The sequence below is a fragment of the Parasteatoda tepidariorum genome, chromosome 10 (assembly GCF_043381705.1).
Source record: "Parasteatoda tepidariorum isolate YZ-2023 chromosome 10, CAS_Ptep_4.0, whole genome shotgun sequence".
Taxonomy (NCBI): Eukaryota; Metazoa; Arthropoda; class Arachnida; order Araneae; family Theridiidae; genus Parasteatoda; species Parasteatoda tepidariorum.
Genome location: NC_092213.1, coordinates 78,050,793 through 78,061,543, shown reverse-complemented (window position 1 = coordinate 78,061,543; position 10,751 = coordinate 78,050,793). Strand labels below are relative to the sequence as shown.

The 10,751-nt window shown below is 27.7% G+C and overlaps 3 non-coding genes across 3 annotated transcripts; all 3 read right to left on the bottom strand.

Moving 5' to 3' along the window:
* Nucleotides 1-1,240: 1,240 nt before the first annotated feature.
* On the bottom strand, nt 1,241-1,313 carry TRNAV-AAC (transfer RNA valine (anticodon AAC)). The gene has a single exon. It is a non-coding gene; the product is annotated as a tRNA-Val (tRNA).
* A 5,312-nt stretch (nt 1,314-6,625) lies between these two features.
* Nucleotides 6,626-6,697, bottom strand: TRNAD-GUC (transfer RNA aspartic acid (anticodon GUC)). The gene has a single exon. It is a non-coding gene; the product is annotated as a tRNA-Asp (tRNA).
* A 9-nt stretch (nt 6,698-6,706) lies between these two features.
* Nucleotides 6,707-6,779, bottom strand: TRNAF-GAA (transfer RNA phenylalanine (anticodon GAA)). Its single transcript has one exon. It is a non-coding gene; the product is annotated as a tRNA-Phe (tRNA).
* Nucleotides 6,780-10,751: the final 3,972 nt, after the last annotated feature.

The following is a 10,751-nucleotide window of genomic DNA, read 5'->3' as shown; positions in this document are numbered from 1 at the left end:
TCATCTAGAGAGAGCAAAATAAGCTTCAAATAGATAAGGATTCATATTCATTAATAACAACAAAACAAACAAGTAGGCAACGCCATCTATTAATTTAAAACATAAATTTTGTACAGAGAACTTGTTAACAAATATGTTAAAAATTAATGTCTTAATGCTGATTCATAATGATATTCTTGGAATAAAAAAATTAAACATTTCATTACGTAGGATCATATATTTTTTGAATATTCACTCTTCTCTTAAGGAATAATAGAATTTTTCATTACATAATGTCATTATTTTTTTCCATCCAAATTTGGAGGATTTATTATGATTATAAGGGAATTGTAAGGGATTTATTAATTGCTTGGAGGATTAATTTGTAAGGATTTATTAAATTTTACCTTAGCAAATTTTTAAAAATAAAGTAATTTCCCTGTAAGAGAAAAAAAAGTAACAAAATTCCATTTTAAATAAAATTATATAGTTCATTTATTATTTTTAATGCTAGGATTTGTTGCTCAGTTTTCATCGGTATTATAAGTTTATGGAATGGGATCTGCGGAACCGAAAGTTAGAGGAAGCTAAGACACGTTTCGGTGCCTCCTTATTAAAATGAAACTTACTAATGCTACAAATATTATTTCCAAAAGTGACGCAGATGCATTTATATTGTCATCCATATGAAAAACCATTAAAGCATTAAATTTAATATAAAATATAATTAATTCTATTATTAAACCACAATATTATTTAAAAGTAGTACATTTTTTTATTATTTACCTTTCATATTTGTCACCAATAGTAAAATATTTGAAATTTTTTTGTNCTTTTTTAACTAATGCTTTTATATTAAAACCTTAATTTCTATTCGTGGCTTAAGAGACTGTGGCAGGTGACAACCATATAAATTGGAGAAAAAATATTAAAAAAAAAAAAAATTATAATATGCGTTAAAAATTTAATGATTATTCTCATAAAAATTTAATTTGGATACTTTTACCTTTTTTTATTAAAAATTTTGGAATAGTTCGTTTATCAAGAAGAGAAAAATATAAATATATACACGAGGAGATTTAAGAGTAACTGATAAATAGATGAAAGAAATTTTAGTGAAAAAATATATTGAGTAAATATTGTTCGCTTTTCTAAGTTTATAAAAGGAAATGTGAACGTGTAGTTTCACTGAAAATTGTAAATTCAATAAAAAGAAGAAAAATATATCTAAGGTTTAATGAAGCAAAACATTAAGCTATTCTGTACCTACCAGGTTTCGAACCTGGGACCTTCCGCGTGTTAGGCGGATGTGATAACCACTACACCATAGGTACTTGCTGAGAGAGTGTAAAAAAAGCATGAGACAGGTATGGATTCATATTTTTTAATAACAAAACAAAAGAGTAGGCAACGCCATCTATTAATTCAAAACATAAATTTTCTACAGAGAGTTTGTTAACAAATATTAAAAACTAATCTCTTAATGTTGATTCATAATGAGATTCTTGGGATAAATAATTAAACATTTCATTACTTTACTTATTCATTATATTTTTTCAATGTTCAGTCTTCTCTTAAGGAATAATAGAATTTTTCATTAAATAATGTCATTATTTTTTTTCTCCCAAATGTAAGGATTTATGAAAATTTTACTTAAGCAAATTTTTAAAAATAAAGTAATTTCCCTGTAAGAGAAAAAAAAAGTTGCAAAATTCCATTTTATATAAAATTATATAGTTCATTTATTATTTTTAGTACTAGGACTTTGCTGCTCAGTTTTCATCGGTATTATAAGTTCATGGAATGGGGATCTGCGGAACTGAAAGTTAGGGGAACCTCAGACACGTTTCGGTGCCTCCTTTTTTTATTTAGGAAGTTTTCTTAACTTCTGAACATTAAAATGAAACTTACTAATGCTACAAATATTATTTCCAAAAGTGACGCAGATGCATTTATATTGTCATCCATAAGAAAAATCATTAAATTTAATATAAAATATAATCAATTCTCTTATTAAACCACAATATTACTTACAAGTAGTACATTTCTTTATTATTTACCTTTCATATTTGTCACTAATGGTAAAATATTTGAAATTTTTTTGTAAAATTTCCTGAAATTGGGAATTCTTTTATTATCTTGGATTTGCACAATTCTGTCAACATTATTTTGCCAATGTTGCTTACCATTATCACAGTTAGTCTCAAGGATATTAGAAAATACAAAGCCATTTTCAATTTTTCTACTTAAATCTAATTTATTTTTTTGGCTATGCTTTATTTTATTTTTAATTCACTTGTTTACATTTTTGTTATTCTCACTTTTCTTTGTCCAAAATCTTATTTTCTTTTGTTGTTCATATATTTAAATTTTTTTCCTTTTATATTTCTTTTCTTTTGTTAATTTTCGTTTCTTTCTACTTTATATTTATTTATATTTTTTTGTCATTGGTATTTTTATTGCAATCATTAACCAGGATTTCAGGAAAAAATTTGTTAGGACGAATTGCTTTTATAATCCGAAAGAGCGATCAGTTTCCCCCGATTTTTCATTACAACTCGTTTAACACAATCAATCACAAATTTAAACAAATTAGATTCCTTTAAACCCAATATGGCATAAGGTAGATCAGTATTTAAAATATAAAATTCCACTGGCCATATAAATTTCCAATTTTTAAATCTAAAGTGCAATTTCGTTTAATTTGCAAATTACTTTTTGTTTGTTTTCATTTATATCTTTCTTTCTTTTTGGATGTATAATTTTACGACAATATTTGTTGGGGTAGTATTTAAAGTACTACTTGAGTTGATTTTAAATAAATAGTTTTATTAGTCAGAATCAGGTATTTGTCATTTTTAATATTTTTATTTCGATTTTGAAAATATTTTGAGTGCATCCGGATTTTATTCATTGTCAATTTGTGTTAGGTCACTTTATCTTCATGTTGGAATTGACTCTCTCTCTCGTTCTTTCTTTCTCTCTTTCTTTCTCTCTCTCTCTTTCTTTCTCTCTCTCTCTTTTTTTCTTTCCTTCCTTTTCTTTCTTTTTTTTTTCTTTCTTTTTTTCTCTCTCTCTCTCTCTCTTTCTTTTTTTTTCTCTCTCTTTCTCTTTTTCTCTCTTTCTTTTTCTCTCTTTCTTTCTCTCTTCTAAACTTGGTTTGCTCATGGAAATGCCTGAACCTTCACCAGGTCTATCTTCATTTAAATTCAAATTTTGAAAAATATTTTATTGATTTTCAAAATTATTTGTAGTACTATTTTGTAGTATTAATTTTTGTAATGAAAATTTCACCAATTGAGAAAAAAAATTGAAGTTATAAATGGTAAATAAGTTTCAGAAGTTGCCTATCTTTTAGTGTTAGGTAAATGTTAATAATCACTTAAAAATTTATAATTTTTTAAATTTTTTCAGATTAGCATAAAGTAGTTATTAACTATGGTTTTTAAGTAAATTTGTTTAGATGCATTAAATAACTTGTATATATAACACTTCGGCTGCCGGGATACATATTTCTCACAAAAGCGATCAATAATATTTAATCAATTTTAAAATCTATTGAGTACAGACCTACTGATTCAAAGTCTCTCATATGATTACATCTAAGTTTGACTAGCTTCAAAATATCTGTCAAATGCAATTTTATTCGAAACCAAAAATCCAGTTTCAAAAATAAAATAAATTTAGTAGAAGAGTTAATTAGCTAAACATTTTACTTTTCTGCATAATGATTAGAGTCACATTTACACTTAATGTAATGTGACAATTTAATTTCTAATTTTACCCAAGCCTTTAATTTTTCTTTAAACGTTATTCCTTTTTTTCAATTTAGCAACTTTATTTTTAACTTTCTTGTTGACTTTTCTCATGGTCGTCGTACTTCCTGTGGGGAAAGTCAACCAACCCCTCTATTCACGCCTTTCTTTTTCTTCAGGATGCATTTAAGATACGACTTAATCAGTGTTACACTTGAATAGCTATAGTTATAAGGCGAGTGGCGTTGGATGCTTGAAATAGTTTAAATCTCGGCATTAAGCGCGAAGCTCTTCTAACCGATTCATCGAGTCCAATAAGTCCTAAATTATAATGTCCTAGGTTCACAAGATATTTGTAAGATATCTACACAATAAAAGTCCATTGTAGATGTTGGGCATGAGTTGCACTGAAAAAAATCATCATTGGGATAGGCGAGTGGCGTAATTGAATCCCAGCCTTATTTAGTAACGTATCTGTAAGCTCTCTACCAGTTGTTGCGCTCACAGCGCCCTCTGGTATGTTTTTTTAATCAGAATGTTTTATACTCTTTTGAATAATTCCTTATCTGACAGAGTTTGAAAGTCTACTTCTGAATCAAATATTCTTTTTTTTTATGCTTCTTTCAGCTGAATAAGATTTATAGCTATGCTTAAATACCATGCACTCAGATGAATAAGATTTATAGCTATGTTTTCTATAAATCTTATTCATCTGAGTGCATGATCTATTCGATTTTATGCTTTTACCTCCATGATGAATTGCATCTGTTTGTGTTTACTTTTCTTAATTATTAGTCTAATATGATATTCTAAAAACTTAAATCGCTGTTTAAAAATTTATGTTCTAAGATTTGGATCATAGCTGTAAGTTCTAACAATGGACATGCTTTAATTGTATCGTCTGTCAATCTTGAATGACACAAAAAATAAACTTTGACATAAAACATAAATTTTGAATGAGACAAGCATACAAAAAAAGATACTTAAAATAGCACATCTAATAGAGAAAATAAAATGCATTTCAATCAAAAATATACGATTTAAAAGTTATTCATTATATGTAGCCTAAACATTACAAAAAAAAATTATACAACCGTTCAATTCATACAGCTACATCAAGAATAACAGATGGAACGTTTTTAGCATTTTGAAAATAAATTCTGCATGATTCAAGGATTGCACAAAATATTTTAAATTCTGTTTTACATTTTCCAACTTTACTTTTCTAGTGGCCAGACAATACAAAGTACTCACAATCATTTCAGTTGTTGCTCTTGTTTCTTCAATAATTTTTCGAAGGTTATTTTCAGAATGGCTTTGTTCGCATTTTTAATTAGTTCTGGTGGTTCACATTTTTAATTAGTTCAATGTTAAGGAAACAAAAATAAAAAAGTTATAGTCTCTGCTCCCCTTATGAAACAAAAAATAGTAATGTTTTACCCTATATAAAATGATTCAATTTTTTAACTGTAAAAATTAATTCAATTTGGATTAAACACTTTTTCTTAAAAAAATTACTACTTCCAGGTTTTTTAATTGGATTTATAGGACAAGCAATAATAATGATTGAGTATTTTGTGGGAAATGACATACAAAAAATAACAATAATAATAAGAAGAAGAATCTGCTTTTTTGTTGACCTATTTTCATTTTTACCAAAATGCTGAAACGTCACACTTCTTGTTATCTTGCCCCCCCCCCTCCTCTTGTCACAATTTCGTGAACCTTCTCCCTCCCCTCGAAACAAGCTATGAAATGTTTACACCTTAAATAAAATTAATCATAATTAAAGTAAATTAAAAAAAAAACATTTTTTGTAAATTGAGCCTCGTCACCCCATAAAAAGTATTTAAACTTTTCATAACGTAAAATTTATTTATAAAATTCACTGAGGGAAATTTATACTAATTACAGAGGAGCCCAACGTGATACGCTTATTTTCAAAGAAATATTTTCTACTAGTAAAAAAATTTAAGCCATTTTTAGCTTCCTAATTTTCATTTTAAGTCCTTTTTTCCACCACTACATATTATAAATTCTAAGTATGATAAGAAATGCAATTTTATTGCGGGTGACAATCAGCTACCACATAGACTGCTAACCCCATAAATTCGTACCATAACTATTTTAACTTTTTTGATGGAAGGAATTGGGGCCGCTGTGCGGCACATGTGACCAGCTCAAACAACGAATGAAGAAGTGCGGGTGACACTCTGAAAGAGTAGGCGTAATTATCCTTACTCTATGTAAGTTTTAATATTTAATTCTCTACCAATTTTGCAGAAAGCTGAGCAGTTGGCATCCTTGCTAATTGAATGAATTTTACTAAAGCAAAAACAAGACTGATTCAATTTCCATTTCCCTCAAGAAGTGGATGAAATTTCTTTTTTTTTTATTACATTAAATCTACTAAATGTTTGGATTGATTTAAATTTTCGAAGAAAAAAACCTTTTATAAACATGCAATCTTTTTTTTTCGCTCTTAAAAAAAAGAAAAAAAAACTTAACTAAATTATTAATTTTTTTATTCGAAACATATGGATAAATTCAAATTTTTTAAAACTTTTACATTTCTGACAGAATTGTGAAATATTAGTCACCATTTTTTATATTTTTCCAGATTTTTCTTGAAGTTTATATTCTCTTTAATGTTATTTCTTAGTTTATTTTGTAAGAATTCATATTGTAAGAATTTGACTTATTAAAAAAAAAAAATTAAACCTTCGTTCGTTTATTTTACGTTAGTATTTATTTATAAATAATGAGGGGAAAAAAACGTATAACTCTTTTTATGTAATTGATTTTAATAAACGTATGATCAAATTTATTTTTTATTTTCAAAATTATATATGTATATTGTAATTTATAAGTAACAGAAATAAAAATTTGTTCTCCCCGGCGGGGAATCGAACCCCGGTCTCCCGCGTGACAGGCGGGGATACTGACCACTATACTACCGAGGAATTACACTATGCCGAAACCCGGGATCGAACCAGGGACCTTTAGATCTTCAGTCTAACGCTCTCCCAACTGAGCTATTTCGGCACATTAGGAGGTACTGATTTTATGTTAAAACTGAAACTTTGATCTTTTTTTCTCTACCAGTCTAAGAATACATATTCGCATACATGATAATTTGAAGTACATTTAAATTATTTTTAAAGCGGGAGAAAGAAAGAAAAAATGTTAAAAAAATAAATACGTAAAAAATTGCAGATAATGGCCAAATTGATAGCACATGTTTTTTAGCGTTATCTATGTTTTTCAACCCTAAAAAAAATCTGTAATTACTTTAGAGGAGATATTAAGAAGATATTAGCCAAATCCGATGCATGTGCTTCATCGAAAAAGCAGTAAAAATATCCGAAATTTTATATCAATAGGAAATTTAATTGCAATTAAAATACTTATAAATGTTAACTAAATTATGATCTATCAACTTAAATAAACCTGTAAAAAAATAGTAGCTATTTTGCGAGTTAAAAATAAATTTTATAACCCTCTGTGCTAACAAATAAATTGCAAACAAATGTCTAAAAACGAATATAAAAGAATAAAAATCTCAATTGTGAAATGTAAAAGGTCCTCTTATTATGAATTAAATTCACATCCGTATGCATATCATCATGTGACAATTTTTAATTGAATTTTATAGTTCAAAACACAGCTTAGGGACTGGGGATAGGGTCTACTTGAGGTAAAATCGTCCCGGAATCACGTGACCAATCTTGAATACAAAATCTTCTATTGTTCCGATTGTCATCTAATATTCGAAGGGGGAAAAAAACTGAAACTTTGATAAGATATTTTACAATTCAGGGATTTACAAGGACAAAATTCTTTTCAATTCTAATTGGATGATTTTGAAAATTCAAATTGATTATTGAAAAATTATATGAGCAAAATATTTGATATTCAATGGATAAAATTAAAATTTGTTGATTTTCTTTTTAAATTTAATGTAGCACGCATTCTAATACACATAATATTTTCATATCACTTTAGGCCAAAAATAAATACAATAACGATTACATGAGTTACATTAATAATAATTACATGATTTTTATGTAACTAAATACCCATGTGTTAAACCGGGCCTCATGGAAAAATTATGAACAATAAAAAATTTTCTTCCACTTTTTTTAAAGTTTATTTTTTGTAACCAATTTAAAAAGAAATTGGAATTACCAAGCTTTAATACATAATTTTGGAATTATTATCAAAAGTTTAGACAAAAAAGTACAAATATTAGAGACTGGGAATAAATATTTAAGCGAAGAAATAACGAAAACTTTCTCCTAATTTAATAAATCACTGAGGAAATTAAAAACATCGAAGAGTCGATAACTTAAATCAGAGAGGAGGATGGATTCCACTGTCCTAATGGTCAACTTATGTTCTAACTTTATTTAACGAAGCATCGTAACGAAATATAAAATATTAAAGTTTAACAAAGAACCAAAAATATTTTTGCAGAACATTGAAATGTATATTTACGAATATTAAATTATATATTCACAAAAGAATCAAAAACTTTCTTTGGAGGCATAACAAGAGCAAAAGCAACATTTATTTTATTATTATTTTTAAAATATTTTATATTAAAAAAAATTTCTGTTGATAAAAAAGAAAGCACCACTTATCTCTATAATATTTAAAATTATAATTAAATGAATCTGCACAAAAGAAAAGAGAAAGTAGATTTTTTTGATAGGAATCGGTTTATAAACTTATTTTATTTTTTAATAAACTCTTTATTTTAGTATAATCTTTATTTATTTACTTATGTTTATTTTTTGAAAAAAAAATACTGAAACTACATTCCTTGAAGTGCAAGAAATGTAAAAGTGATAGATGATCTAATGTAGCAACCCCTTAGAGGCTCCGACAGGAATCTTGTAAATTGTAATCTTCCGTCGTAATTTTCCAAAAATACCGACATGATGATACCGACGAAGAAATCGAGGTAAATAAGCAAACACTCGTTTATTGCGCATGCGCGGTTTCTCTGACCGGGAATATCTTCAGGTTAAAGTTACTTAACTCTGGGTTGAAGTAACTCGCAGTTACGTATACGGTGGAATGAGATTTTAACCTGGAGTTGCTCTCATAAAACCTGTTTTGAACTCTGGTCAATGGTGAATACGGGCGAGGAATGAGGATAAAGCTGTAATTATTCCCACAGCTGTAAATATCCCCTAAATAACGTGTTTCCTTCGGAGGTCAATAACTTGTGAAAATGAAGCACTCGGGCGTTACGTTCAAGGCAATAAACCTACATAAAAAAAGGTAGAAGTAGTCGATAAATGTGTAGCACAATTTATTTGAGAAAAAAAAAAATAATAAATTTAAGTTGGCAGAAATAACAATTGATAACTGTTTGATTTTCAATTTTTTTTTTCAAATTTCGAAGTATAATAATAATAATGCGGTTAATAATTTGGGATAGATAGTTAAATAGTGTACTCCGGTCTATTTTTAGATTAGTCAAAATTTCCTTTATTATTGTTATTATTGTTTATTATTGTTTTATTATTGTTTTTACCTACGAAAATCTGTTTCGTTGTTGCCGAAAAATTGTGTTAACGTTATTATGCAAAACCAACAATAATTGAAGATTTACATAGAGGGGGAACACAATTTTAAAGATTTTAAAACAACAATTTTCGAAGATTTAATACTCTGTAGCGTTTCTGAAAATATTGATTTTTTTTTGATTTTTTTATTTTTTATTTTTTTATTTGGTTTTTACTAGAAAATTCCATTTGAAATTCTAAATCTCTTCTATTCTGCCTGGTCTATCCTCTTGTACTTTACATATAGTGAAACTAGAAAAAATACCTATCATCAATTTATTATTAAAAGATAAATAAAAAGCAAACCTATAGTTTGTCTAAAGTAAGAACTCCCCTAGAAATTTGTCTGGACCCGTGGTGGTACCTATGGCAACGAGGTATAACTATTTCATTGTTTATTGCAGGTTTTGCTGGAGTCAGCTAGATAAAGGGAATCTTTTTTTTTCTTTTTTTTCTGTCTATTATGTGAGCCCTAGTGTGAAGAGAAGCTTCCCTATCTGAAATATGCTATTCTTGTTTCCATTGCAGCGCAGACGGCCTTAGACTTTGTGGCGGGGGGAGTTCTNGGGGGGGGGGGGGGAGTTCTTACCGTAGACATACTATACTTCTGCTACTCTAAGTTTACACCTTTCTGACGGTTAAATTCTGTCGAAACTGAGAACTTTATGTGTACCCATACCGCAAATTTCGAATGAATCCTCCAATTTTAAATTTAGAATACATATATTTTTTTATTAAAATTGTCATTTTTTAATTTATTGCAAATCTCCCAATTATTTCATCGGTTATAATATTTTGTGAAACATAACTTCAAAAGATAAAATTTTCAGTGTTCATATAATAATAATAATCGCTTGGGTTGCATAAATTTTTTTCTTCATGAACTGAGATGAGATGGCTTACGACGCATAAATTATTTAGAAAAAGGCACTGGTTCGTAATATTAAAGAAATCTTATTATTAACGGCGATTCAATTTTTTTTTAAAAATAATTTAGTGAGTTTCGCATTACTACGTTAGCAGTTTCGCGTAGAATTCTGTAAACATTTTTTAGAAAAGGTATTAACCTCATAACTTGTGTGCTCGAGTTGATTCAAGTAAGACTCGAATGTAATCGAGAATTGAAAATGTGTTTTTTTTTTTGGGTTCTAAAGCGTGTTTTTTTTTCTTTTTTTTTTTACATTAAAAGAAATTGATTTTTTTTTGGCCGGTTTTTTTCAAAAAATCTGTACGTTAAGGGGTTAATGCTCTTGTCGATCCAGTTAAACAACTGATTATAAATATGCTTGCCCAATTTTTTATTTAATTATTATTATAATTTTTTTGAGATTAAGAAAATGTATGGCTTATAAATTAAATTAAAAAGGGCTGCTATAAGAATTTAAATAAATATTTTTGTCTGCCGACATCAATTAAAAAGAAAAAATCCATGCTCTGACTA